The sequence below is a fragment of the Rhamphochromis sp. 'chilingali' genome (assembly GCF_963969265.1).
Source record: "Rhamphochromis sp. 'chilingali' genome assembly, chromosome: 5".
Lineage (NCBI taxonomy): Eukaryota > Metazoa > Chordata > Actinopteri > Cichliformes > Cichlidae > Rhamphochromis > Rhamphochromis sp. 'chilingali'.
In genome coordinates, this window is record NC_137932.1 from 37,067,831 (window position 1) to 37,095,785 (window position 27,955).

The window sequence follows — 27,955 nt, forward strand, 5'->3', positions numbered from 1 at the left end:
AGTCACCATGGTTTAAATGAGAAAGTCTGTATGTAAAACATGAAAAACTCCATATCAGTGATATCTACAAAGGTGTACTCATTTCTTTGTAATGGTACTTTACTGTTCCAATGAAACAAAAAGAAAATCTCATTTTTAAAGTACATTTTTCGGCCATCCTGACCTATTTTCAGGGGCAAGAATGTTGATGTTAGACTGTGTTTTAAATCAGGTTGTGATCTTAAACTAACTATCACAGCACTGATTTCAGTTGTAATCTCAATTAGAATCCCAATTTGGCTTTTCTCCAGTCAGTGTTATGGTGAAATTTAACTTGTTCTTTTGTGTAACTGCACATGGCCCAGCAAAGGACCCCTTAGTAAGCTGTACAGCATAAGTTTTCAATTCACTTGTGTCAGAAAACTTCACAGTATGAGAAGTTACAGCACAGTTTCTCCAAACGTGTGGTTCTTTTTCAGCCAGCGTGCTTTTAGAGCATCTACATTAGCTCATGTAGTAAAAGTACAATCAGTAAGTGTACTTTAACATTTGAGATTCCGAGTCACTCTTGCTTAGATCATGTGAACTATATCATGAACCTTTTTTTGTATAATGCATCAAACGTGTTCAAATCCGTTTATTTTCAATTTATTTTAACTAATCTAGAGACAAGCAACTCCTTTTTAGCTTCTGTTATGCATTTACCTCTCACGCGTTAAACTAAATGTTAGTGTTCTCAGAGTTAACATGTCTCATGTTGCCATGTTGTATTTCTAATACCCAGCCTCAGTGTTCGCCCTGTTGACCCTCAAATCCAAACACCAATGATCTAGATATTCACAAAATTCATAAGGAGATTCTTAAGGTCTTAAGTTTTGTTGTTTTTATGTTTTACAAAAAAAAACTTCACATTTTTTATATTTTTAAACGAAAGTGACATGCAAGGATATTTTTCTTTAGTGATGTTGCTTCAGCAATCTCAAATACTAATTATTCTGGGAATTTTTATGGTCAAACTATGTGATTTTCCAAATGTGTGTGTGTGTGGAGTAAAATGACCTTCTTCTTATGATGTTGTCACCGTGAATCATTTAGGATTAACAACACAAATTGTATCGATAGCAGAAACAGTCTTATAACTTATAATTCTCACATGTTACCGCTAGTTTTACAAACGCAGTCTTCTTCAGCTCTGTTTATGTAGCTTTTATGAAACTGATTTTCCATAGTACAAGTAGAATTTAATTTTTCTTTGCTCTCCAGTATAAATGCAATAATTTGCAGGCTTTTTACTGAAACTCTCACAATGCAACACTCAATGCTCAGAGCTTCATATATCAACAGCTCTGAAAATATCTTCTTTTTTAAAGTAATGTAGGACAGGATCTCTCACTCTCTGTGTCTCAAAAAAAAAACCCAACTAAACTGGCAATCACCACTAAACAAATGAAAGTAGTTTATGGCTTTTTTATCAGCTGCATTTCTTTCATTTATGTATTGATCCCATTGTTTATTGGTAATGCTTTTAGGTCACTGTTTTAGCATGTCTGCCTCACACTCCATTTAAACAGTTTAACAGATAGTGGGGTCTGGTAAGGAAGTTGGGGGGAAGCAGACAACTCCACAGGAAGAGTCTTTTTGTCTTTTCTCCACTGTAAAAGATAGCAAGGCAGTGTGAAACTTTCTTTGCGGGAAAGACAAAACTGAGAGCCATGCTAGGCTCAGTGAGAGACTCTGCTCACCCTCTGCCCCAGCGATGGCAGTCCCTCACCAAGCTCGATTTCTGTTCTTTGCCTTGATTAAAGAATGGTAGCTACCGCTCATCGCTTGTCTGCAGGCTTTATTAAACGGAAAACTTCCACAACAACCTCTAAACAGTGGTTTATGGCTTTTTGTCACCTGCAACATCATGTAACACTTGGATGTTAGATTCTTTTACCAGTCAGTGTTGTTAGCCCCAACCCCCAGGCTCCAGGTGTCTGAGCTCTAACCCTGGCTGCCAAATGTCCCCCTGAGGCCTTTGTGCCTTTTACCACCAGACTAAGTTTGTAGTCCTATCTACTAATATTATTTTATTTTTTATTATAGCACAAGGTTCAGTTAGGTTACTACTTTGACTTCCTCAATTTGAGCACATTTCTGACCCGATACTTTATCAAGCTTTTACTCGAGTGTTTTTGACACTAGCAGCTGTACTTCTACTTAAGTGAAAATTGCCTGCAATTTTGCCACCTCAGTTGCCACTTTTCTGGAGTTTGTACACTTTTTATATTGAAACGTTCAACGTTTTACGTGTTATCCTTGATCACAGTTCTAAACAAGTTAACTTTCTTCACTTCAAAGTAACCCAAAAAAGAAACTATATGTCCAGTTCTCTTTACTCCAAACCTGGTTTAAGGCTATGCTGTTGTTGTGATATGGCCATACAAATAATATTAAGTTTAATTAATCTTAAAAAAAAAATGGCTGCTTCATGGCTACCTGTTCAGAGAATTTGCAGACTTTTATGGAAACTGTCACAATGTAACACTCTCACTGTCAAAACATGGTTGATCCATGTTTCTATGAACACTGATTAATATATCAACAGCTCTGAAAATCCTTTTTTTTTTTTTTAAAGTAAAGCAGAACAGGATCTCTGTATCTCTAAAAATCCCAACAAAACTGGCAATCACCTCTAAACAAATGGAAGTAGTTTATGGATCTTTATCACCTGCAACACCATGTAACACCTAGATGTTAGACTCTTTTACCATCACATTTGCAAGGGTTTATGTGTTATCCTTGATCACAGTTCTAAATAAGTTAACTTTCTTGACATAAAAGTAGCCCAAAGAAGACAAATATATGTCCAGTTCTTTTTTACTCCAAACCTACTGATCGGAAAACATTATGTGATGCTGGAAGTTTTCATCCTATCCACCTGCAAAACAAGTTTACCTGTAAGCCAACACATTAGACGTAAGCAAATTTGTGAAATTCCTGAACAATGTGCTTTGTGGAGTAGCAGTAGTACTAGAACTAGTACTAGTAGTCCTAGTATTCTGCAGCAACCAGGCTTCAAGAGTGATCACTCTTCTGGCTTTCAAATGGTGAAAACATGTCACAGTCTTAACCGCAAATCAGAAATGTTGGTAAATTTAAAAAGGAATTTAAACCTCCAGGTGAGTGAGTGGAGTTGAGTGAGTGAGTGAGTGAGTGAGTGTGATCAGAGGTGAAGCTGCTTTCTGCAAAGTCTCATCAACAACATCTTTAGAAACAAACATCAACAACCAGGAAGAGTCTAAAAGCACTAAATATGAAACAGACCATTTACCATACCCAACACTGAGCTCCTGCACAGTCAGATGGAGTGAAACATAATGTCCCAGTGGTGTTCTGTTGGATTTAGCAGGTGAGCGTTGTTGCCAGTCAAAACCTTTTTTTGGAAACTCTTTACAAGAATCAATGTAATTATTTGTTTTACTTGAATCAAATGTATTGGTTTATATACCTGAAATAAAACTTTTTTGGAAACCCTGTACATGAAGTAAAAGGTTTTTGATCTTGTAAGTTCTGGCTTTAATATTTTCAGCTGATAAAGTGAACTTCATACAAACTCTGTGTTAGAAAAATCAAACTGTGTCTCGTGCGGGTGTACCAATAAACAATGGGATCAATACATAAATGAAAGAAATGCAGCTGATAAAAAAGCCATAAACTACTTTCATTTGTTTAGTGGTGATTGCCAGTTTAGTTGGGTTTTTTTTTTGAGACACAGAGAGTGAGAGATCCTGTCCTACATTACTTTAAAAAAGAAGATATTTTCAGAGCTGTTGATATATGAAGCTCTGAGCATTGAGTGTTGCATTGTGAGAGTTTCAGTAAAAAGCCTGCAAATTATTGCATTTATACTGGAGAGCAAAGAAAAATTAAATTCTACTTGTACTATGGAAAATCAGTTTCATAAAAGCTACATAAACAGAGCTGAAGAAGACTGCGTTTGTAAAACTAGCGGTAACGTGTGAGAATTATAAGTTATAAGACTGTTTCTGCTATCGATACAATTTGTGTTGTTAATCCTAAATGATTCACGGTGACAACATCATAAGAAGAAGGTCATTTTACTCCACACACAAGCACATCACTAAAGAAAAATATCCTTGCATGTCACTTTCGTTTAAAAATATAAAAAATGTGAAGTTTTTTTTTGTAAAACATAAAAACAACAAAACTTAAGACCTTAAGAATCTCCTTATGAATTTTGTGAATATCTAGATCATTGGTGTTTGGATTTGAGGGTCAACAGGGCGAACACTGAGGCTGGGTATTAGAAATACAACATGGCAACATGAGACATGTTAACTCTGAGAACACTAACATTTAGTTTAACGCGTGAGAGGTAAATGCATAACAGAAGCTAAAAAGGAGTTGCTTGTCTCTAGATTAGTTAAAATAAATTGAAAATAAACGGATTTGAACACGTTTGATGCATTATACAAAAAAAGGTTCATGATATAGTTCACATGATCTAAGCAAGAGTGACTCGGAATCTCAAATGTTAAAGTACACTTACTGATTGTACTTTTACTACATGAGCTAATGTAGATGCTCTAAAAGCACGCTGGCTGAAAAAGAACCACACGTTTGGAGAAACTGTGCTGTAACTTCTCATACTGTGAAGTTTTCTGACACAAGTGAATTGAAAACTTATGCTGTACAGCTTACTAAGGGGTCCTTTGCTGGGCCATGTGCAATTACACAAAAGAACAAGTTAAATTTCACCATAACACTGACTGGAGAAAAGCCAAATTGGGATTCTAATTGAGATTACAACTGAAATCAGTGCTGTGATAGTTAGTTTAAGATCACAACCTGATTTAAAACACAGTCTAACATCAACATTCTTGCCCCTGAAAATAGGTCAGGATGGCCGAAAAATGTACTTTAAAAATGAGATTTTCTTTTTGTTTCATTGGAACAGTAAAGTACCATTACAAAGAAATGAGTACACCTTTGTAGATATCACTGATATGGAGTTTTTCATGTTTTACATACAGACTTTCTCATTTAAACCATGGTGACTTAAAAGCTTAGCAGCAAGACACTTGTTTTCTTTGTTCCATCAAACATTTCTTTCAGCCATCTGTGTTTATCAGAGCGATATGTGACTAATTTTTTATTGAATCACCAGAAAGTACACAAATACAAGATTAAATATTTTATTTATTTATCAAAGATACATAATTACACATTGATACAATGAATAAGGTGTCTATAAAAATGGTGTAAGAAAAACATTATAACATACAAATAAGTGTTTTAAGATAATCTGACATACTTTAAAAGCATAAGAATAAAAGTTTTTTTTTTTTTTAAATCATGTTCTTTGATGATCACATTACATGTATCACATTTTTTAAAGCATAACGTAGGGTGTTCACAAAAACAGTTTTATGATTACTTTTTCCACAGTGCTTGTATGCCTCTTGCAAAACTATGTACTTATCACCATATGACATAATAACTCACGATTATGCAAGACCAGCCTTGAAATGTCCGTCGCTTCATTACAATCATTTGTCCCCGCTGCTGCCCTCAGACCCAGTCTGTGGGGTAAAATTGCTTTTTTGGTGGTTCATAAAAAATATCTCAAAAAGCGATGTTAGTGAGGGGACCAGAAACACTGGGTTGCAGAGCAGTTGGTAAGGACTTGTATATTTCTGGAGAGTCTGCAAAAGCTGTCTTGCTCGTGCTCCTGATTGGATATGTGGAGCCCGGCTCTGATATCTCACTGGTGGCAGCTAAAGGTAGGCATGCCTTGGAGGCGGAGTTGGTCTCGGGCGCAATCTTTCAAACGAGCCTCACGGCATTTCAGGCAACCTCAGGCCGGAAACAACATCCGGTCACTCGCGGTCACAATCCACGCAGAGCTGGTGTTTCGCAGGGATCAGGTTAACACATCTGGGTCTAAAAATATAAAGAAAAACAAAAAGAGTTTTAAAACACGCAAACTAGCAAAATATCAAAGGAGCATAACATAACAATAACAAGATGATATGAGATACCCGATGAGGCCATGATAGGTGATGTAGACATGTAATGTATAAACCTTTACGGGAGTTAAAAGTGGAGCTTATATATATTTTAAAGTGTATTGTACGTGGGATAGGCTCCAGCGCACCGCGCGAGCCTGAGAAAAGGATAAGTGGAGGCGAATGGATGGATGGATGGTGTATTGTACCTGTTACAAACCATTGTGATATTTATTTATTTTTTTAAATGAAAGGATTGACAGAATGGTAAAAAGGAAAATGCAAAAATGTAGTTAGAGAGGAAGATTAACACTTACCGAATGATATGCGGATAAGGAAAGAGACGCAAGTTGCTGTTGAAATCGGCCGCTCCCTATGCGAACTCGCAAGCAGTCTGAGCGGCGCCAGTTGTTGATACGTCTGAAGTCAGATGTCTTCTGGGGGTTCGACGATAGTCTTAACCTCAGCGGGAGATCGTAAAATCAGACCTGGAGCCGATTGGCTAACCGGGGTGCAAAGGGAGCGGTGCAAGGGTTATGTGATTGGCAGCGGGGCGCAGTGAGGCGGAGTTGGTCTAAGGGGGGAATTTTCAAACGAGGTAAGCAGCGCATTAGGGAGCAGAGCGGGGAGCGAACAAGCAGGAAAAAATTGTGCTCTGCAAGAAGTTGTGGATCGGAGATTAAGAGCGAGGTAGAACTTAGAGTGTGGGTTGAATTTTAGAGCTTGCTAGTAAGAGGGAAGTTTTTGAAGGAAAAAAGAATAAGGATTTTCCCTGTTATCGAATATAAGGTTTTTGGGAATAGAGGGGTAGCTAACAAGTTATTCTAGGGGTTTTGGAGAAATCGCGGAGAAATTTTTAAAAGGAGTTTTGGCTTTGTTTGGCTGAGCATGAAGGGAGCCGCGGGGCGCTGAATTTGAGAAAAAAGACTAAGGATTTTTTCAGGATTTTCCCTGTTATCGAATATAAGGTTTTGGGAATAGAGGGGGTACCCTAACAAGTTATTGTAGGGTTTTGGAGAAATCGCGGAGGGTTTTTTAAGGAGTTTTCCCTGCTTATGTATCTAAGGAGGGTTAGGGGATCGCGAGTTTTTTCTGAGTATGAGTTTTATTCTAAATCTACAAATGCATATAAATCGAAATAAAGTTTTCCCCCAAGGCATGCAGCATGTGTTTGTGGCCATACTGAACGTTACAAAAGCACAAGTTTAACTAAACAATTTTAATATGGTTTAATACATTTTTAAACACATGAGCACGGAGCCCGAGAGAGCACGGTCCGGAGACACGGGCGCGCCCCCGCGCGCCCAGACACACAGCCTCGGGCGCGCGCGGGCGCGCGCACACACACACACACTGACCCGCCACCAGATGGCGGTTTTTGAGCATAAAAAAATAAAAAAAAAATTTAATTGCTTAAAGAAATAAAAGAATGCTATTTTGATATATAAGAAACTTTCTAAATAATCAATTATATTTTTATGAATATCATATTTTTATGAATATCATATTTTTATGAATATCATATTTTTATTACTTAATTACTTCCTACTTCCGGACTTCCGGAGCTCATGAATAATTTATTAGGGGTCATAAATCAATTAAGGGGGTCATAAATCACTGCGTTTGACGAAAGGGGTATAATATCACTCTCTAGCACCTGCTGGGGTTCAAACCAAGCATCGTCATGGAGGATTTAAATAACTTTGAACAGGATGGTTGTCAGTGTTGAATGGGTGGGTCTCAGTATATCAGAAATTGCTGATCTTCCTCAATCTTCCCACACTCTAGGGTTTACAGAGAATGGCCCAAAACGGAGATGTCAGACCTTGAAGCAGATGGGCTACAGTAGCAGAAGATCATGCTGCCTTGTTGCTGCAACATAGGGTCAGAGTTTGGAGTAAACAACATGAAAGCATCAATCCATCCCAGCTTGTATCAGTGGATCTGGTGGTGTTATGATACAGCACACTTTGGATTTTGGATTTGGTGAAAGAGGAGAACATCACTGATGTATAGCCAAAAAATCAGCAGCAACTTTGTCAAAATTCTTCCCTGAGAATTCGGAGTTTCCAGCACCTTGTTGAATCTACGCTAGGAAGATTTAACCTCCTAGGACCTGGTGTCCACATATGTGGACATCACATTTTGGGTTGTCTAAACCAAGATATTTCATTTTGCTCTACAAGGGCCTGATAACCACTTACGAGGACATTATACTGCCACTGTTCTATCGAAATTTAAATTGAATGTCCTCATCTGTGGATCTCATTTCTCACAGAAACAAAACTCAGGTAAAAAAAAAAAATCAACTCAGGTAAAAAAAGAAAAAATCAGGTAATTCTTTGTTTTTACATTCATCAGGTCCCAATCAGCCCGAATAGCAAAGAGAAATTGAAAATGCATGCCATGAAAGAGTTCAGGTCTTCAGGCAATTTTCCTTTTGAAGGCAAAAGGGGGTCCAGCAGGATGATAACTCTGTTTGCCATCATTGTCCTTGGGAGGTTCAATAATTTTCTCTTTATTAATCAAAAGAACAAATGCCTTTCAAGTTTTTAGTCTTTTGGTGAAAGTGACAACTCTGAAATTCACCTAATACTGTTAATAGGTGTAACTGCGGTCCTGCTGACTGGCTCACAAATGGCACAGAAAGACAGAGGCCAGATGGACATGACAGAGTGGATTGTTTGTCAGGCTGAAGGCCGCGCTTCAGGCTGAATTACAATGAATTAACAAATAGGGCTGCACTGTCTTCCTCGGGGGTCTTCAGCAGCACAGTCCTGTTGATGCGAGTGTGTCAGCTCCCAGGGGGAATGGATTTTTGGCTTCGTGGCCACAGGATGTTCTCACGTCATTAGGTCTGCAGTGTGTTCATGCATTACCAGTGGCTCCACACTCCAGGCCATGAGTAGTGAGAAAAGAAACTGTGATCTGGAGAATTGGTCAACTTGAATCGGGAATGGGCTGCTTTGAAAGCACTTCTTATGGGGTGATACTGAAAAATTACACTCGTTGCTATGGAGCCCTGCTTTCCAGTGATAATGGCATGAAGGGTTACCCACTAGGTTATCAGAGAGTAAGGGGCAGCTTCGCTGAATGTTATCTAACCAGTCTCATGTTGACAAAAGACCCAAAGAGGACTGGCTCCATCACTACAGCAAAGATTAGTGAAAGCAATGTTGTCATGTTTCATACCTGCTGTGTGAGCTGACCTGCAGGTGCCACTTATTATGTGCATGTTGCATCAATCAACTTCCATTACTTAATCGACACCATTTAACCACTGCTACCCCTGCAGGGGAGGATTTTCCAGTGAAATTAGAGGGTGCTGATGGGTCGGTGTTTTCACCATCCAATAACAGCTAATGTGTTGTCATTTCAAGGAAGGAAGCTGAAAAACCTTTGGGAATTTCAGTTTACTGAGCATTTCTCTGCTCTTTGATAATGAATCTACTCTAACAAGTCTCATGCTAGTTACTGTGTCTCTTTTTGGCGAAGACGTGAATTCGTTAGTGTCTGAATTTTACAGAGTGTCAGTAAATGGTTAATTTATCAGTCAGCAGTGCTCTCCTTTTGGAGAGGCTTGGAAGAGATTTGTTATTGTAAAAGGTGAAGATGAGCGTTCAGTGGCAGGAACATCGATTCATTATCGCTGCAGTCTATTGAAAGGCTGACAGAGGCAATGCGAAGCAGCCTGCATTTTTCCTCTACACTGTCAGCCAAACAGAGTGGTCCACGGAGACACTGTTCAGTCTTTGAGTTTGTTTTTCACCAAATATGTTAGCCAATAACAATTAGGGTCAGGATGCTGGAGCTTTCTTTTAAACAAAAGAGCTAGAAAACTACGTCTAACATTTCTGTATTCTTTGGGTCTCCTGCTGTTATTTGGCTTCAGTAAACTGAAACAATTTTCATAAGTGGATACGAGCAAAATCTGCGAGGTTTTGGAGCCAGTAATTTAAAAAAATAAAAAATCCCATTAGCCACTTGAATTTTCAACATTAAAAATTCCAATATTGTCATTATTTCCATGAAACAGCTCCAGAATTAAATTACCAGATTTTACTCTTAACCTTTTAAATGCTTTTGACTATAGGTAAGTGAAATTAGTCACACAGAATAACTATAATGACACAAATGTTACATGGCGCTCCGATGGTCTAGAGACAAAGAACTGTACAGCCATCCTTTTGATAACATGCATACAGCTAGGTTTAGACATTCAAATTTAAATTCGGTGACTCTTGATGGACTCCTCTGGTTCAGCTCTATCATGCTGGCACAAACGTTCATCAGTTTTAGTCATGAATGGAGTAAAGTTCCACTGCTTATAGTTCAATTACATACAGGTGACGTATATTTAACCAGGCACTGTTAGGCAACACGCAACACACGCAAATGAAGACTGTGACATCGCATTTGTACGGGGGTGATGAAATGAACATAATATTTAAAAAATTCAAAAGAACTGAGATTTAAAATAATTTTTTTTAAAAGCTTATAGCTGTTTTTGACTTCTACGTGATGGGGCATACATGATTTCACACTAAAATCATTCAAAAGGGTCGTCTAGGAAATAAAACAACTATATATATATATATATATATATAGCAATATATATATATATATATATATATATAGCAGTTGGATAGCGTAGTGGTTAAACTACACGCCTTTGGAACAGAGGATCGCAAGTTCGATTCCTGCCTGGGGCGTCTGTATCCAGTAAGGGTCCTAAGGCTAGACCCCCTATGCTAAGCAAGCCTACCGCAGACATGAGCGAGACAGATAAATATGAAGGCATGCCGGCTCGGACGTCGCCCGGATCAACAAGGTCCGCGTCAGGTGTTGAGGAACCAGGGCACCCTGACGAAAAGTGGGCTACTGGAACAAGAAGGCATCGGTGGGCAAGGGACGAAAACAGGACGTTGTTGGAATGCTACTACGCAAGTAACCCCGGCGGAAGGGGCTACATGAATAGGATGAGGGACCTATGGATTCTTCGATACCCAACATCCACAATGACGGCGAAACAACTAGTAGCTCAGTGTTCCAACATTCGAAAGAAGGGACTGCTCTCACAGCTAGAGATTGACGAGGTACAACACAAATGCTACGGCAAGGAGGAGTCAGGACGCCAGGTCAGGGGGGAGATATCATCACCCCCACCCGAGATTGGGTACATAGCCCCAAGTGCGATAGGAGAAGGATCGTTGAGTGCGAGAGGAGCTGACCTGAAAAATAGGATCATGGCCAAGCTTGAAACCTGGATCCCCCGTAGCCGGTTACCAAGATTACGTGAAGTACCCTCAGAAGGTCTGCTAGATGATGTTAATGCAGCACTACGGGCAATACCTACAACCACGATTACCGACACTAACAAGCTGATCTACAATACGGCAGCAGTGAGATGCTTGGCTACAAGTTGAACAGCCACAAGGGGCAGTACCCTCCATGGAGAAGGAGGCTAGAGGGCAAGATCAAAGTAGCACGGAGGGAGGTTAGCCAACTAACGGAGTTGCAGAAAGGTGCGACAAATAAGGTGCCTAAGAAATACAGCAAGCTGTCCATACCTGAGGCCTTGGAAACTGCCAAGCAAAGACTCACAGCCTTGGCCAGCCGCTTGAGGAGGTACACCAGCTGTTCTCCACAGAACCAGCAAAGGTGTACTCTCAGTGGCAAGGGAACAATAAGAGAACAGCACCACCAAGGCTGGAGACGGAGCAATACTGGAAGAGCATATGGGAGAAGGATGCAACCCATAACGGCAATGCTCAGTGGCTAGAGGATCTGAGGGCAGACCACAGCGACCTCCCTGAACAGGGTCCAGTAACCATCACAGTGGCAGATATCCAAGAAAGGGTCTCCAGTATGAAGAGTTGGACAGCACCAGGGCCCGACATGGTTCACGCCTACTGGCTGAAGAAGCTAACTGCACTCCACGAGCGTCTGGCAGCACAAATGAACCAGCTGCTAGTTAACGAGAGACACCCGGAATGGCTAACTGAAGGCCGGACGGTCCTGATCCCCAAGGACCCCAAGAAGGGACCGGTCCCCTCCAACTACCGACCAATAACCTGCCTCAGTACTACATGGAAGCTCCTGTCAGGCATCATATCGGCTAAGATGAACAGGCACATGGGTCAATACATGAGCGGGACACAGAAAGGAATTGGCAAGAATACCAGAGGCGCAAAACACCAGCTACTGGTAGACAGAACAATCAGCCGAGACTGCAAGACCAGACTGACCAACCTGTGCACTGCCTGGATTGATTACAAGAAGGCCTATGACTCAATGCCCCACAGCTGGATACTGGAATGCCTAGAATTGTACAAGATCAATGGGACCCTAAGTGCCTTCATCAGGAACTCAATGGGGATGTGGCGTACAACACTAGAGGCCAACTCCAAGCCCATAGCACAAGTCACCATCAAGTGCGGGATCTACCAAGGAGATGCTCTGTCCCCACTGCTGTTCTGCATAGGCCTGAACCCCCTCAGTGAGATCATTAACAAGACTGGCTACGGATACCGACTACGGAACGGAGCAGTTGTCAGCCACCTCCTGTACATGGATGACATCAAGCTGTATGCCAAGAGTGAACGAGACATCGATTCACTGATCCACACTACCAGGCTATACAGCAATGACATTGGAATGTCGTTCGGACTGGAGAAGTGTAGTCGGATGGTAACAAAGAGAGGGAAGGTAGTCAGAACTGAGGGGATTGAACTACCAGAAGGCAACATTGCAGACATAGAGGACAGTTACAAGTACCTGGGGATCCCGCAGGCAAATGGGAACCATGAAGAGGCCGCTAGAAAGGCTGCAACCACCAAGTACCTGCAGAGGGTCAGGCAAGTCCTGAGGAGTCAGCTGAATGGTAAGAACAAGATCCGGGCCATCAACACGTACGCCCTGCCCGTGATCAGGTACCCTGCTGGGGTAATAGGCTGGCCAAAGGAGGAGATAGAAGCCACTGACATAAAGACAAGAAAGCTCCTTACCATGCATGGAGGGTTTCACCCCAAGTCCAGCACCCTGAGGCTGTACGCTAAGCGGAAGGAAGGGGGCCGGGGACTGGTGAGTGTCAGCACCACAGTCCAGGATGAGACAAGGAACATCCAAGAATACATTGGGAAGATGGCCCCAACTGACCGAGTGCTCAGTGAATACCTCAGGCAGCAGAAACCCAAGAAAGAGGAGGGAGACGAGGAACCATCATGGAAGGACAGGCCCCTGCACGGTATGTACCACCGGCAGATAGAAGAGGTGGCTGATATCCAGAAATCCTACCAGTGGCTGGACAAAGCTGGACTGAAAGACAGCACAGAGGCACTAATCATGGCAGCACAAGAACAAGCTCTGAGTACAAGATCCATAGAGGCTGGGGTCTATCACCCCAGGTGCAGGCTGTGTAAAGATGCCCCAGAGACAATCCAGCACATAACAGCAGGGTGCAAGATGCTAGCAGGCAAGGCATACATGGAACGCCATAACCAAGTGGCCGGCATAGTGTACAGGAACATCTGTGCCGAGTATAACCTAGAAGTCCCGAGGTCAAAATGGGAGATGCCCCCAAGGGTGGTGGAGAATGACCGAGCTAAGATCCTGTGGGACTTCCAGATACAGACGGACAAAATGGTGGTGGCTAACCAACCGGACATAGTGGTGGTAGACAAACAGAAGAAGACGGCCGTAGTGATCGATGTAGCGGTTCCGAATGACAGCAATATCAGGAAGAAGGAACACGAGAAGCTGGAGAAATACCAAGGGCTCAGAGAAGAGCTCGAGAGGATGTGGAGGGTGAAGGTAACGGTGGTCCCCGTGGTAATCGGAGCACTAGGTGCGGTGACTCCCAAGCTAGGCGAGTGGCTCCAGCAGATCCCGGGAATAACATCGGAGATCTCTGTCCAGAAGAGCGCAGTCCTGGGAACAGCTAAGATACTGCGCAGGACCCTCAAGCTCCCAGGCCTCTGGTAGAGGACCCGAGCTTGAAGGATAAACCGCCCGCAGGGGCGCGCTGGGTGTTTTTATATATATCTCGAGCTCTTCTCTGAGCCCTTGGTATTTCTCCAGCTTCTCGTGTTCCTTCTTCCTGATATTGCTGTCATTCGGAACCGCTACATCGATCACTACGGCCGTCTTCTTCTGTTTGTCTACCACCACTATGTCCGGTTGGTTAGCCACCACCATTTTGTCCGTCTGTATCTGGAAGTCCCACAGGATCTTAGCTCGGTCATTCTCCACCACCCTTGGGGGCATCTCCCATTTTGACCTCGGGACTTCCAGGTTATACTCCGCACAGATGTTCCTGTACACTATGCCGGCCACTTGGTTATGGCGTTCCATGTATGCCTTGCCTGCTAGCATCTTGCACCCTGCTGTTATGTGCTGGATTGTCTCTGGGGCATCTTTACACAGCCTGCACCTGGGGTCTTGCCTGGTGTGATAGACCCCAGCCTCTATGGATCTTGTGCTCAGAGCTTGTTCTTGTGCTGCCATGATTAGTGCCTCTGTGCTGTCTTTCAGTCCAGCTTTGTCCAGCCACTGGTAGGATTTCTGGATATCAGCCACCTCCTCTATCTGCCGGTGGTACATACCGTGCAGGGCTCTGTCCTTCCATGATGGTTCCTCGTCTCCCTCCTCTTTCTTGGGTTTCTGCTGCCTGAGGTATTCACTGAGCACTCTGTCAGTTGGGGCCATCTTCCCAATGTATTCTTGGATGTTCCTTGTCTCATCCTGGACTGTGGTGCTGACACTCACCAGTCCCCGGCCCCCTTCCTTCCGCTTAGCGTACAGCCTCAGGGTGCTGGATTTGGGGTGAAACCCTCCATGCATGGTAAGGAGCTTTCTTGTCTTTATGTCAGTGGCTTCTATCTCCTCCTTTGGCCAGCCTATTACCCCAGCAGGGTACCTGATCACGGGCAGGGCGTACGTGTTGATGGCCCGGATCTTGTTCTTACCATTCAGCTGACTCCTCAGGACTTGCCTGACCCTCTGCAGGTACTTGGTGGTTGCAGCTTTTCTAGCGGCCTCTTCATGGTTCCCATTCGCCTGCGGGATCCCCAAGTACTTGTAACTGTCCTCTATGTCTGCAATGTTGCCTTCTGGTAGTTCAATCCCCTCAGTTCTGACTACCTTCCCTCTCTTTGTTACCATCCGACTACACTTCTCCAGTCCGAACGACATTCCAATGTCATTGCTGTATAGCCTGGTAGTGTGGATCAGTGAATCGATGTCTCGTTCACTCTTGGCATACAGCTTGATGTCATCCATGTACAGGAGGTGGCTGACAACTGCTCCGTTCCGTAGTCGGTATCCGTAGCCAGTCTTGTTAATGATCTCACTGAGGGGGTTCAGGCCTATGCAGAACAGCAGTGGGGACAGAGCATCTCCTTGGTAGATCCCGCACTTGATGGTAACTTGTGCTATGGGCTTGGAGTTGGCCTCTAGTGTTGTACGCCACATCCCCATTGAGTTCCTGATGAAGGCTCTTAGGGTCCCATTGATCTTGTACAATTCTAGGCATTCCAGTATCCAGCTGTGGGGCATTGAGTCATAGGCCTTCTTGTAATCAATCCAGGCAGTGCACAGGTTGGTCAGTCTGGTCTTGCAGTCTCGGCTGATTGTTCTGTCTACCAGTAGCTGGTGTTTTGCACCTCTGGTATTCTTGCCAATTCCTTTCTGTGTCCCGCTCATGTATTGACCCATGTGCCTGTTCATCTTAGCCGATATGATGCCTGACAGGAGCTTCCATGTAGTACTGAGGCAGGTTATTGGTCGGTAGTTGGAGGGGACCGGTCCCTTCTTGGGGTCCTTGGGGATCAGGACCGTCCGGCCTTCAGTTAGCCATTCCGGGTGTCTCTCGTTAACTAGCAGCTGGTTCATTTGTGCTGCCAGACGCTCGTGGAGTGCAGTCAGCTTCTTCAGCCAGTAGGCGTGAACCATGTCGGGCCCTGGTGCTGTCCAACTCTTCATACTGGAGACCCTTTCTTGGATATCTGCCACTGTGATGGTTACTGGACCCTGTTCAGGGAGGTCGCTGTGGTCTGCCCTCAGATCCTCTAGCCACTGAGCATTGCCGTTATGGGTTGCATCCTTCTCCCATATGCTCTTCCAGTATTGCTCCGTCTCCAGCCAATACGGCAGCAGTGATCAGTGAGATGCTTGGCTATATATATATATATATATATATATATATATATATATATATATATATATATAATTTTTTTTTTTTTTTTTTTTGGCAGCCATCTTGAAAATTGCTAATAGGCTTTATCAAAAGATGAAGCATATGTACCAGTTTCGGCTCTTGGATCCACCCAAAACAAAATGAGCTAACAAATTCAGGCAAATATTGTTAGCAAATGTTTTTTCCTAATGTACCTAGTCATCGTTTGTGACATTCATTCGTTCATTGTTGGATCCGTGTCAAAGTACAGTGCGTTGTCTACCTTGTCATATATTTAATGCATTAATCCACTGCACAGAAGACAGACATTAAAAATGTATTTGAAAGAACACTGATGAATTAAAATGCCCTAAGAGGTGGAGGTGTACCTCCGCGCCTGCATTGCTTATTAAGTTTCTTTAAAAAGACTCAGAAGGTATAATGGATTTAATTTATGCTAGCTAGAATAAAGCAAGGCAAAGGCCCCTCCTCTTGCTTTGTCTCTTATGAAAGAGCCTCACATTTAATTGTTTTACCAGCACAACAACCTGCAGCTCACAGAAAATCTGGCACATTTTCTGACATTTCAAAGTTGTCTCTGATTATGAAGACAAACAGTGGACACTGCTTCTGAGGTTTGCGATCCCATCTGTGCTTTTCAAATGTTTACGTATCTTGATTCCTGATTATCAGCTTTTATTTTATTCATTTATTTGCTTGGCTGCATTAATATGCTTTTAGCCACATTATATTTATATATTCATTCTTTGACCTCAGTCTTTTTGACCATGCATGGCTTCTTATGTCATAAACCGTAGATCTTCAAAACTGACATCATGATGGTGTGTTTAGTTTGAGAGCAGACACAGAAACATCCATTTTACCATGTCCCTACAAGGTTTAGATGAACAATGCTCAGTCATGTTCTCTTCCACAGGCACAGTTAGTATCTGTCAGAAATGGAGCCAGAACATAATCAGACTGCAGAGATGTTTTAAAAAATTGTGCCCACCGTCGACTTAAAGCTGAACAATTAGCGCATTGTGCTTTGTTTATTTGTGCATAAACATTTAAAAAATGAACATTGCAGACTGTGCACTGACTTTTTGCCATCTTGTTGTCTTGCTATCACAGTCGGGCCGTTAGGACAATGGGTAGACTCAAGTCAAGGCATAATTAAACTTAGCAGCTAACTAAATCTAATTACATATCAGGATGTCTGTTCACTTTCCAGTAATCTAACACTCATATCAAAGGGTGTGGTAGTTCGGGCCAGCATAGCAAGCACACCGTTTTACTCTGGGAGATCAAACATGTCGATTTGGATCCTTAAACTTTCTCTGATTTCATGGGAAACACAGTGCAAACCTTCATTTCTTCATCTCATGTAGATTTGACTCTGGCAGAACTGTTTGTCCTAAACTCAGATTTATAGCTGTGATGTAAAGGCACATCCATTTAACAAACGATTGCTGCCTTCTTGCTTATGGTGCATTTGCTTACAGCTGGTGTCCGGACACACGCAGAGATGACAGTGCTTTCCCGTTTCCCAGTGAGTCGTGTCGTCTGTTTCAGAAACGGGTCAGGTGTTTCTCGGAAACCGCTGTTGCTGCCCTCTTGATGAACTTGTTTGTTAATTTTACTCAGGATGTAATGTTTAATGGTGCTCTAATGCTTTCAAAGATAAGTTCATCACTGTCATAATTTCCTGAAAAAGAAAATTAATATTCGTAGTTTTCATTTCAAGTGTCGAAAAATAAATTACCTTGAGGCTATCCTTTGTAAAACTGTGGGTAAATATGACTCATACATTGTCAACAGATTGATTCCCTGAAGCGTGTGCGCTTATACAGACAATTAGGGTGGTTACATTTTATTTGATTAGGGAAATTAATAAATGCAAAGGAAAGGAGGCAAGGAAGCTTTTATTAAGTTACACAGAGAAAAGATAACATTTTCCACGAAGCCCTTATTTTCCACTAACAGAGTTTGTTTATTATAAAGTAAAAATTAATCAAACATACAGATGAATTCATCACCTTCTCCCTCAACCTACAATTGGGTACAGAAAAGGATTAGAGCCATTTAAAGTTTTCCTGACTTTTAAAGTCAGAGTTCTAACTTTGAGAATTCAGATTTTTTTTTTTTTTTTTTTATCTTCATGAAAATTTTTCAGTGGCCTTAATGCGCATTTCCGAGGAAGGAGTTGAAATCATTTTTCATTTTCCCTAATCCTCTTCTTTACTCATGGTCCCGTTTTTAAAAATCTCACCTGAATTTGTAATTTTCTGCCATTTGATCAGACATTCTTTGTAAACCCGGTGACTTCACAATAAAACAACCACATAATGGCCTGAAATTTTAGACAGGGAATAGAAATGAGTGTCAGGCGTGACATTTACACATTTTATCCCTTGTCCTCTTCCTGCCAAAACATAAAGAGCCCTGTTACTGTGGCATATTTGTGATGCAGCATAACATTGAAATAGCGCTTTTATTGAAGGCTCTATCTTGAAATAGCGACTTACCCACGGTGGCTTGCTTCCCAGTCAGCCTGCAACAATTAATTATAATTGCCAGACAAACAGAAAGTGAAAAATTAAATGAGTCAACAGATGCTATCTGTAATGTGAAGAATCTCTTTTATTAATTCTCCAGTGACAGAAGACGGATCCGCAAAACACAATCAGGTGGTGAAATCTTAAAGTCAGCAAGCTCTGACCTCACAGCAAGAAGGATACAACACACATACTGTTTGTTTGCTGATTTCACATTAGAAGCATAACGCCAAGGACTATAAATATTTAGAAATATTATTTGAGTCCTTAAATGACATGGCAACAAATGGAAGTTACTTTCTCATCGATGTTGATTGTAATTACTAAGAAAACCTAAAGGCTGTTTTTCCCTTTATCTGCAGTAGTGTGGGTTGTGAGGTGACCAAGCATTTCTAAGTAGCTGGCAATCACAGTAGAAAATAGGGTTTCTGATCCATCTGGCAGGAGAGCAGCGATAGCTCAGCGATTGAGCTCTTGAGATGAGTAAAGCGACGCTCGTCTGTGTGCATACAGTGCCCGCTGATTCAGTCGTGGTACAGCAGGTCAGAGAAATGAATGCAGGAGCACTTGATAAACCTCAATGAATTACCGAACCATCCTCTCGAGCACAGACTTGTATCTTTGTCTTTGTACTGACCTCAAGCTGAAGCACGTCCTGTTTAATTTATTTTACCACCCTTGGCAGTGGTAGGGTAGAAGGAAAATTGCATGTCTCCGTTGTCGTTTTCATCTTTTATGCTATCAAAAAAAAAGAAACTGTCAGATGGCGCACACACCTGTGCCAACAGTTTCTAAACATGCTGTTATGTCACTGCATGACCATGCAACTTTTTTTGTTTTTACATTTAGGAGCCAATCTGTTATGCCAGTTTAATAGCTCAGGCTAATAACTCTCTCATACAGAGAGATTAGAAATGATGGTAACAGCTTCCAAAATAATGTGGTCCGTTATGAGTTGCAACATTCCTCTCCCAAGAATTATTGGATGGGACTGAGACGATGATGCCACCATTTAATTAATAAGGAACTTCTTTCAAAACAAGTCATGCCATTTGACCTTCGCTTCACTTGAGATCAGCTGAGTTTTTTCTCGAGTTCCCAATGCTATATTGGGATGGCTTTATTTTGGATGCTGTGGCTTTGGATATCACGCAATTTGAAAAAATTAAGAAGGAAATCACATAAACCATTTGATTGGGAAATTATTTTATCCCTATGCAAAGTCTAGCCTTGTTTTTACAGACTGTTCCCCACTAAAACAATCTGAAGTTGACGGTTTGAATCGTCACCCTACTATGTGGCCATGTTGCCACATAGTAATCACTGCCCCCACCAGCTTGTACGTGGAAACACTAAAGTGTTCCCAGGCCAGCCAAGAGATATTATCTCTCTTGTGTGCCCTGGGTCTGACCCTGGGCCTCCTCCTGATGGGACATGGCCGGAACACCTCACCGAGGAGGCATCATAGTCAGATGCCCGAACCACCTCCACTGGTTCCTTTCGATGTGGAGGAGCAGTGGCTCTACTCTGAGCCCCTCCCTGATGGCCAAACTCCTCACCCTATCTATAAGGGAGAGGCCAGCCACCCTTTGGAGGAAGCTCATTTTAGCCACTCGAGGTTTGGAGTTGGCACAGGGTCAGTCCTATCTTGACTTCGCTAGGGAGAAGGCAAAGCTCTTTGATAGTGGTGTTCTGCAAGCCAGGTTAACGATGTGGGGTCCATACGTGAGCTTATGCTGGTGGAGGACTTTAAAAACTCTGTTCCTGAGTCTATTGCTTGTTATTTAAGTGAACAGAGGGCTTTAACTTGGCAGATGAGTTTAAGCTGACTCATAAAGCAAGTGCTGTAGGACATGATATCCATCCTGGACAGGTAAGAGTGGGCCAGCTAACAAGGCAAATGCAGTTATGGTTTTAAGATCTAGGCCCAAACTGTGTTTCTTCTGTCACAAGCCTGGCCATGTGGTTGCCAATTGTGTCAAACTGGCACTCAAACAGAAAGCCCACTCAACGCAAAAAGGGCCTGCTTTGAGAAAAGTCAGTCGTGGTTCTCAAACCGACAAGGTTGCCAGGCCTAGTAAAAGGCTAAACTTGGAGCACAATTGCTCAGTAGCGCCCTGTAATCAGTGTAAGAGGTCAACTAACCCTGAGCTGCCATTGGTTGACAATTTCCCAGGTCCTCAAAATGACCTGCAGGGGGACAGACTGTGTATAAAACCACCAGTAAGACCCGCAACCCTGGCTAACAAACATGCCTGTACCGGTGACTTGAGGAATCGTCTGCAAAGTGTTTCAGTAAGGCCCACTAGCTGCCTGCTGGGTTCTCCACATGTGATGGTTCAAAGCCCTGGCTATCACATGGGACACTGTTTCGAGGGTCTGGGGCCACTCTCTGTCAATGTTGTGAACCCACTGAGATGGGGTTGGCAGCTTCCGCAGGAAATGCCTAACCGTTGCTATGTGGTTTGGTAGGTGGAAAGCCTTCAATTTGTTGATGTGACAGTTACAGACTTGATTTGTGGTTTTGTTTATCATAATCATTTGACAAACCATAGGTTTGTATTTATGAGAGGGGGTGTTACGGCCCTAGCAGGGCCTCCTCCTGAAGGTGCCTGTGTGGGCGTGTCCCACCACCTCTTCTGCCTGAGGTGCCACCTTTCCTGTTACACAGCTGACTCACATCAGTAATTAAAAGTATTTAAGGGAAAGGTGAGCTCTGGGCCAGAGTGCCATTAGTGTGGTTACAGCTTGTGAGCTGAGTGTTTGTGTTTGCAGCTAGTGAGCTGTGTTTTTTGGTGGTTTTCAGCTAGTGAGCTGCATGTCCGTGTTTGCAGCTGGTGAGCTGCTCTTTCTTTTTGGCTTACATTTTACTTTATTGACCAACGCCTGAGTTTTGTGTTTTCTTAAATGGTGATAGCGGCTTGTCCGTCTCTTTTAGTTGAGCTACTTTAATAAAACTATTTAATTTAACCCTTTTGCCTCCTTGACTCCTTTTTCTGACCCGGACACTTTTTGTTACTTCCCCCTCACCGCCTGGACCCTTTTAGGGGAACGTAACATATGCGTGAACCCATAGGTGAGAGTAGGGATGTAGATCGACTGCTTTTACGCTCAGCTCTCTCTTCACCACGATTCGCAGAGGGGATCTGAACCTGAGTGGTGTTCTGAATTGAAAATTAAATACATATAAATAAACAATGATTTTGCAGCCCTCACACAGACAGAAAACTATACAAAAGATGTTATAAAAAAATCGAGACTATCTGTATTGGGTTCTGTGACAGCGACATGTGTTACTGTGAGCTGTAGCAGCTGTATATTTAAATGAAGTTATTTTGGAGACACTTGCCACTTTGCCTTCTGCTTTCCTGTTAGCTGCTGTAACCTTCCTCTTTCACTCTTTGCCACTTCACACAGAAATAATCTGTCTAAATAATACATCTGTAATATCTGTAATTGTTTTAGTTTGACCGGTAATATGAGAAGCATGGACTACAGATCAGTTCTAGGAGCAAAACAGGAGGCGGTAAGCATAATGACTGTGATTCATCACAGCAATGCAGATCTGTTGGTGTGTTGAGTCAAGGGGAATCACTGTGCTGATTAGTCATACAAAGCAGAACTGGATGATTTTCTTCTTCCTGTTTTAAGCTGGAAGGTCTGGGCTTCTGGCTGCAGACAGTAGTCCCCCTGCCACTCATAATGTTATGTTAATCATTTTTGTGCTATTGCCAAATTAACAGTGATGCATCCGTTTAATTGTCAGAAACTAAAGAGACCGTGGAGCAGACAATGAGTAGCCTCCAGCTCACGTCTGGTGTGCTCGGTTTTCTTTTTGCCCTGTAAAAATCAGATATGTAATAGAAAATATGAAGAAACAAAAGTTTCAGAGTTATGTCATTAGAAGTAAAACATGGAAAGGTTTTTTAAAAAAAAAAAAAAGTAAAACATTGTCAAAATGGTTTGCAATCTGTTCATTTCGGGTTATTGTCTGGCTATTGTACAGAAGCAATATGAAGCTGAAGACTTATTGCAATTATTAATTGGTTTTCCTAATCCAACTTAACGTCTCCTCCACAAGCGTCTGTGTTGTAGGAGGTCTGGGATATTTGCTTTGCGTAGCCAGCAATCAAACTCTTTGCCTTGGGAGATTTTTATTGTTTGATTAAAGTAATAATTTGTGTTTTCATTTATTGCAAACAGAATTAAAGCTGCATTGGAAGACTTGTGTGTTGAAATACACCCACATAAATGGCCTAAATCACAAGCTGTTAAAAAAGAAGGCTGGTTGAGGGGCTGTTGATCAGATGTTATTTAATTCCTGTTTGGCATAAGGAAATCTCTTTTATACACAGAAAGAAACTATGAAGCTGAAGAGCGCAAAACTACAAATAACATGCACTCTGTTATGTGTATACCTTGTCCTGACCCAGCTGCTGAGAGAATTACAAAGATGGCTGAGCTTTTTTGCAAGAAAGAAATTAATTAACACGTACATGCAGACTGTCTCTTAGTTCTAGGAGGGGGTCAGTAAACATCTCTCGCTGTCTTCTTGATTTATTGCCAACCAGTGATAGCAATATTGAGAATATTTCACGTCAATAAAATTTCAGTCTTTTTTATGACCTTAACAATAATTGCCCTCCCATAAGCACAGCAGCAGTTGATCTTTAGCATGCTCACACTGATTGTAACCTATGACCATCAGGTTAGGGTAGGTCTGTAACATCTTATAGGATTTTTCACAGTCGCAGGCCTCTTGAAGGGTTTTCTTTTCTCTTATTTACACTCTCAGGTTTTCAGGAGGAACACTGCGCACACACTTGACAGTAATCCCCATGACAGACTAACACTGTCAGACAGCCGAACACACGGAGCCTGCACAAAAAAAGCTTTTTAAAGCTCCTTTGTCAGCCACAAAGGAGGGCGGATAGAAGAAAATCTTCACCTTATTTTCAGTTCAATTTATCCATCCTAGATTGCAGCACATTAAATAGTGGCAAAAGCAAGAAAAACTGCTTAACTGGAGTGGCAACAGCTGGTATTTTGAAGCCATGATGGAACATCCACGATGGCAGCCGGTGTCGTGGTGATGCTCTTTGTTGAGGAGCAGCTGCAGAAAGCTCTTGTTACCACTGAGAGATGAGCTGTGTCAAAAACGTGCATTGCTAAAGAGAGGGATTTATTCATTCCAAGTTAGAAACTGCTCTTTAGAAGAACAACAGGCTGCATACAGAACATTACAATGCACCAGAGGCATGTTTTCTGGTGACATTAATTTCAGTGTGATAGTCATGCACGGTGAATAATAAATCAAGTGGCCTGCTGAATAGTATTTAGTGTTGATTCTGATGTTTGCATTTTCTAAAGAATGGCAGCAGGTGAGTCTGTAAAAAGTAAGTGATACTACACCTGTTAGCTTTACTGCTACATGTTTGGTCTGAGCGTAGATGTTTGTTGACATTAGCGAATGTCAGTTTGCTCAGGTGGCCTCTGCTTCATATTTCGGCTCCCGCAGTTACTGGCTATACCATTCTCCTGTTAGCTTTACTTCTGTATGCCATTATTATTGATAAGGCAACCATAGCCACACGGATTTGTCCGTCTTGATTTAATTTGTTTGTAAGAGAAGTGCTTGCGACACCCTAGCGTCTTCACTTCTACCTGTACTTACCTACAGGCTATAGTATGTCTCAAGTACTTTGTTTGGTCTAACTGACAGTATATGTGTTACATAAGGATTATGGAGGCAGATGAAAATGTTATTCTCCATCCAGTTACATTTAGTTTCTTAGGAGTGTTACATTTTTTCTTGTTGTTCACACACTTTGCATTTTCCAGAAAATAACTACATCAAATTTGAAAGGAAATCCTGCCAGTGCAGCACAAGCAGACACATTGCTGGGTGGGTTTTACATATGAGATTCTCCACGCATCACTGGGTAATCAGGATATGGATTCAAAGCTTTATTTGTTTACTTCTTAGAGCTCCCAAGTAAATCATTCTTTAGCAGTCCCACACTTGCACAGTGTCCCACTCATTTCTATGGTATTTTCTATTGTAATTGTGGCAAGCTTTCTAGGATTCAATACTATGTAACATTTAGCTGGATTTACCTGTCATCATTCACTGGGTGCTAAATCATTTTAAATGGCAATATGACGATTGCAGGTTGAGCCACATTTCTTTATATTGTGCTTCCAGGGAGCTAGACTTCTAATTTTTTAAAGTGTCCTTTAGCAGAGTTCTCCAGGATTTCTGAAGGTCTTCCTACCATTACACCTGCCCATTTTCAGATCATTGGCTTTTTCGTTTAATAATAATAATAATAATGGATACTTTATTGATCCCCATGGGGAAATTACTTGTTTTTCTCTGCATTTGACCCATTCACTCTGTGAAGCAGTGGGCAGCCCACTAAGCAGGCGCCCGGGGAGCAGTGTGTAGGGACGGTACCTTGCTCAGGGGTACCTCAGGGTAGCCGTTAAGTGGATTTGAACCGCCGACCTTCCGATCATGGGGCGACCACTTTACCTACTGAGCTATCCCTGCCCCAAGTTACTTAATACTGACCTATGAATAATTAAAAAAACACCTGACTCAAGCAATGAACCAGTGTTGTGTCTACACAGCAACATGCCAAAGATAACTCAGTTTGACAGGTATGAAATAGGATTTTTCCACCAATGAGCTGATTCCCAAAAAGCTGTTAGTCAAAGACTTGGCATATCTCATACCTAAAAAACTATCTACAGCGTGTTCAGATACCAGAAAATTGAATCCTTAAGAAACAAGACCAGGACCTGAAATTCACCCGCCCCTTCAGTTGATCGACTACTGTTCATGAAAGCCTTATCAGAAATGGTCTCAATGAAAGTTTGGCTGCCAAGGCACAATTTTTAAAGAGGATCTTGTTACAATTGATGTAATTGTGAATGCAGAAAAGTACTGTCAGAATTAGATCCATATGGAAAGCATCTGATTATCTCTGGCTTAATGATGCCAAATACACTCTTAATGCAGTAAAAGCATACTTGAATAGAAAAACACACAATTGAGCACTATCAGTCATGGATTGGCCTCCCCAGAGCCCGGGCCTCAACATTAACGAAGCAGTGTGGGATCATCTTGACAGAGCACGTAATAAAGACAGCCAATGTCCAGAGGGGAACTTTGTAAGTACTCCACAAAACCTGGAGAACTGTTCCTGAAGACTACTTGAAGAAATTTCAAGAAAGCTTGCCTTATTCCTCATATACTGTATTCTCTTTATGTTTGCACATGTTTAATAAATCCATTTCCTATTTTCCTTGCCAAATATGAAGAAATGCGCTGTCATTTTTCCTCTCACCACCACAACATGAAGTGTTTTCACTTTACTTCTCATGTTGTTGAATTGTATCTCAAAACCAGATGAGTTCATTCTTATTAACAATTTATGGATTAAATGGTTCCAGGCACAGCAGAAAGGCACAAACTCTGGGAAAAGATGTATGAATATTTGGTCTTTTTAATGCAGTTTTACAGTTAGTACAGTTTGGTAAATGCTACTAAATACTAAAGTTTTGTCACTCCCTTGCAATTACAAAGGACATACTTAGGAGGAAACAAAGTGATGGAGAGTGGGACATCAGCTCATGCAGTCAACCTTTCTCCAGTGTCTTTGATTATTTTCTGCGTTAATTTTAAATATCGCAATTAACCAATAAGGTCAGTGTAGATACCTTTTTCCATTACTTTTACAGGTATGACATAAAGAAAAATGGTACCCTGGGCCTCCAAATATCATGATATTTATTTACTTTCATGGGAGACAAATGGTCTCCCAAACAACCAAGAACCCCTGATGATATTGCTCTCAAAGGCTCTTCATCCAGAAGAAAAGTTTGACCTTCTGTTTGAGACATTATAAATGAGCTGCCCCATTTTGGAAAAGGTTTACTCGTCAGTGGTTTCCCATTGTTTTGGATCAGCTCTCCCTCCCTGTGGAGTCTCGTGAATGGATGCTTAACCTTTACAGCAGTTTATTTGCTGTAGAGAGCATATATTACTGTTCACAAAAGAGAATCCTGGCACTGAAAAAATGTCACACATGACTGAAAAAGTGAATCAGACAAATGGGATAAACACATGAAAGATTCTGCCTCAGTAATTTATTGTGCAGTGAGCTGAATATTCCTGTTGGGAAGTACATTGCCACCTTCTGTTCTCAGTCTTGACAGGTACTGCCACACATACTGAAGAAGCTCAGATAAAGCGAAGATTAATTAATTTTGACAATATTAATATCTTTGGAGATTTTCAGAGAGCCGTTGTTTTCCTTTGAAGATTTTCCATTTTAACTGGAAGGTTGACGACATGTCAGACTGTTCTCGCTGCTGCCGATGAACAAACACATCGTGCGCATGAAGTAGTATAATGGTAACAGAAGCAGATTGGACATGTGTAAATTAACACTCCTCAGCTTTAGTAACACATTCTGGTGCTACTTACCAGTGTTGAAACAAGTGTTTGTTTTTGTGATGAAAATTCACCTATTCTCAAGTTTTTGTCAGCATTAAGAAAGAGTTTTATGGTCTAAACAAAATGAGCCGTACATAAAAAATAGAGATTTGCACAGTGAACTTTAGGTAGCACAGGACAAACAGTTTTAAAAAAATACTGTAGACTATAGGGAAATGTTTAAAAGACAGCTAAAGACACTGGAAACATGAATCATGAACGCTTTATGTACGGTCAGGGAGGAGACAGTTGAGCCTGTGCTGATATAATTAACCCCACAAGATGATGTTCCAAACTCTGAAAAAGCCAAATGCATTGCTTACTTGGTTAGCAAAGCTGTTTTGAGTTTTTCTAAGGATCGCCGGGGGTTCTTAACATGATACATACTTCCACTGAATCAGTTTCTGAATAGACATGTAATAAATAACGTGACCATGTGCAATGATTTTGCATTCTTTAAAATGATTGTTCAAATATCAGGGCAAGGGCTGCAACTACTCACAATTTATTGTCTTCAAAGCAACTTTGGCACATCAAGATAGAACAGCAATCAGGTGTGGAGTTGATTGGGGTCAATCTGGCAGTTCAATGCAATCTGTTTATTCATTAGCTGTGATATATCAGCGCAAATCTGTTGCCATCTACACGCAGATTAATTCTAATTAAACTGAAAGTCATATAAACTACTTACATTAAATGTCCAGCCAGTACCTCGTAGATTCGAAAC

The 27,955-nt window shown here is 41.7% G+C and overlaps 1 protein-coding gene and 1 long non-coding RNA gene across 3 annotated transcripts in view; one reads left to right on the forward strand and one right to left on the reverse strand.

The window, feature by feature from the left end:
• Positions 1–27,955, forward strand: part of LOC308396617 (3',5'-cyclic-AMP phosphodiesterase 4C-like) — a 119,187-nt gene that overhangs the window by 31,442 nt on the left and 59,790 nt on the right. The window lies entirely within an intron of this gene.
• LOC308396621 lies at positions 5,167–7,346 on the reverse strand. The gene is made up of 2 exons (XR_013971599.1): positions 6,311–7,346; positions 5,167–5,928 (listed from the first exon to the last, which is right to left on the reverse strand). It is a non-coding gene; the product is annotated as an uncharacterized lncRNA (long non-coding RNA).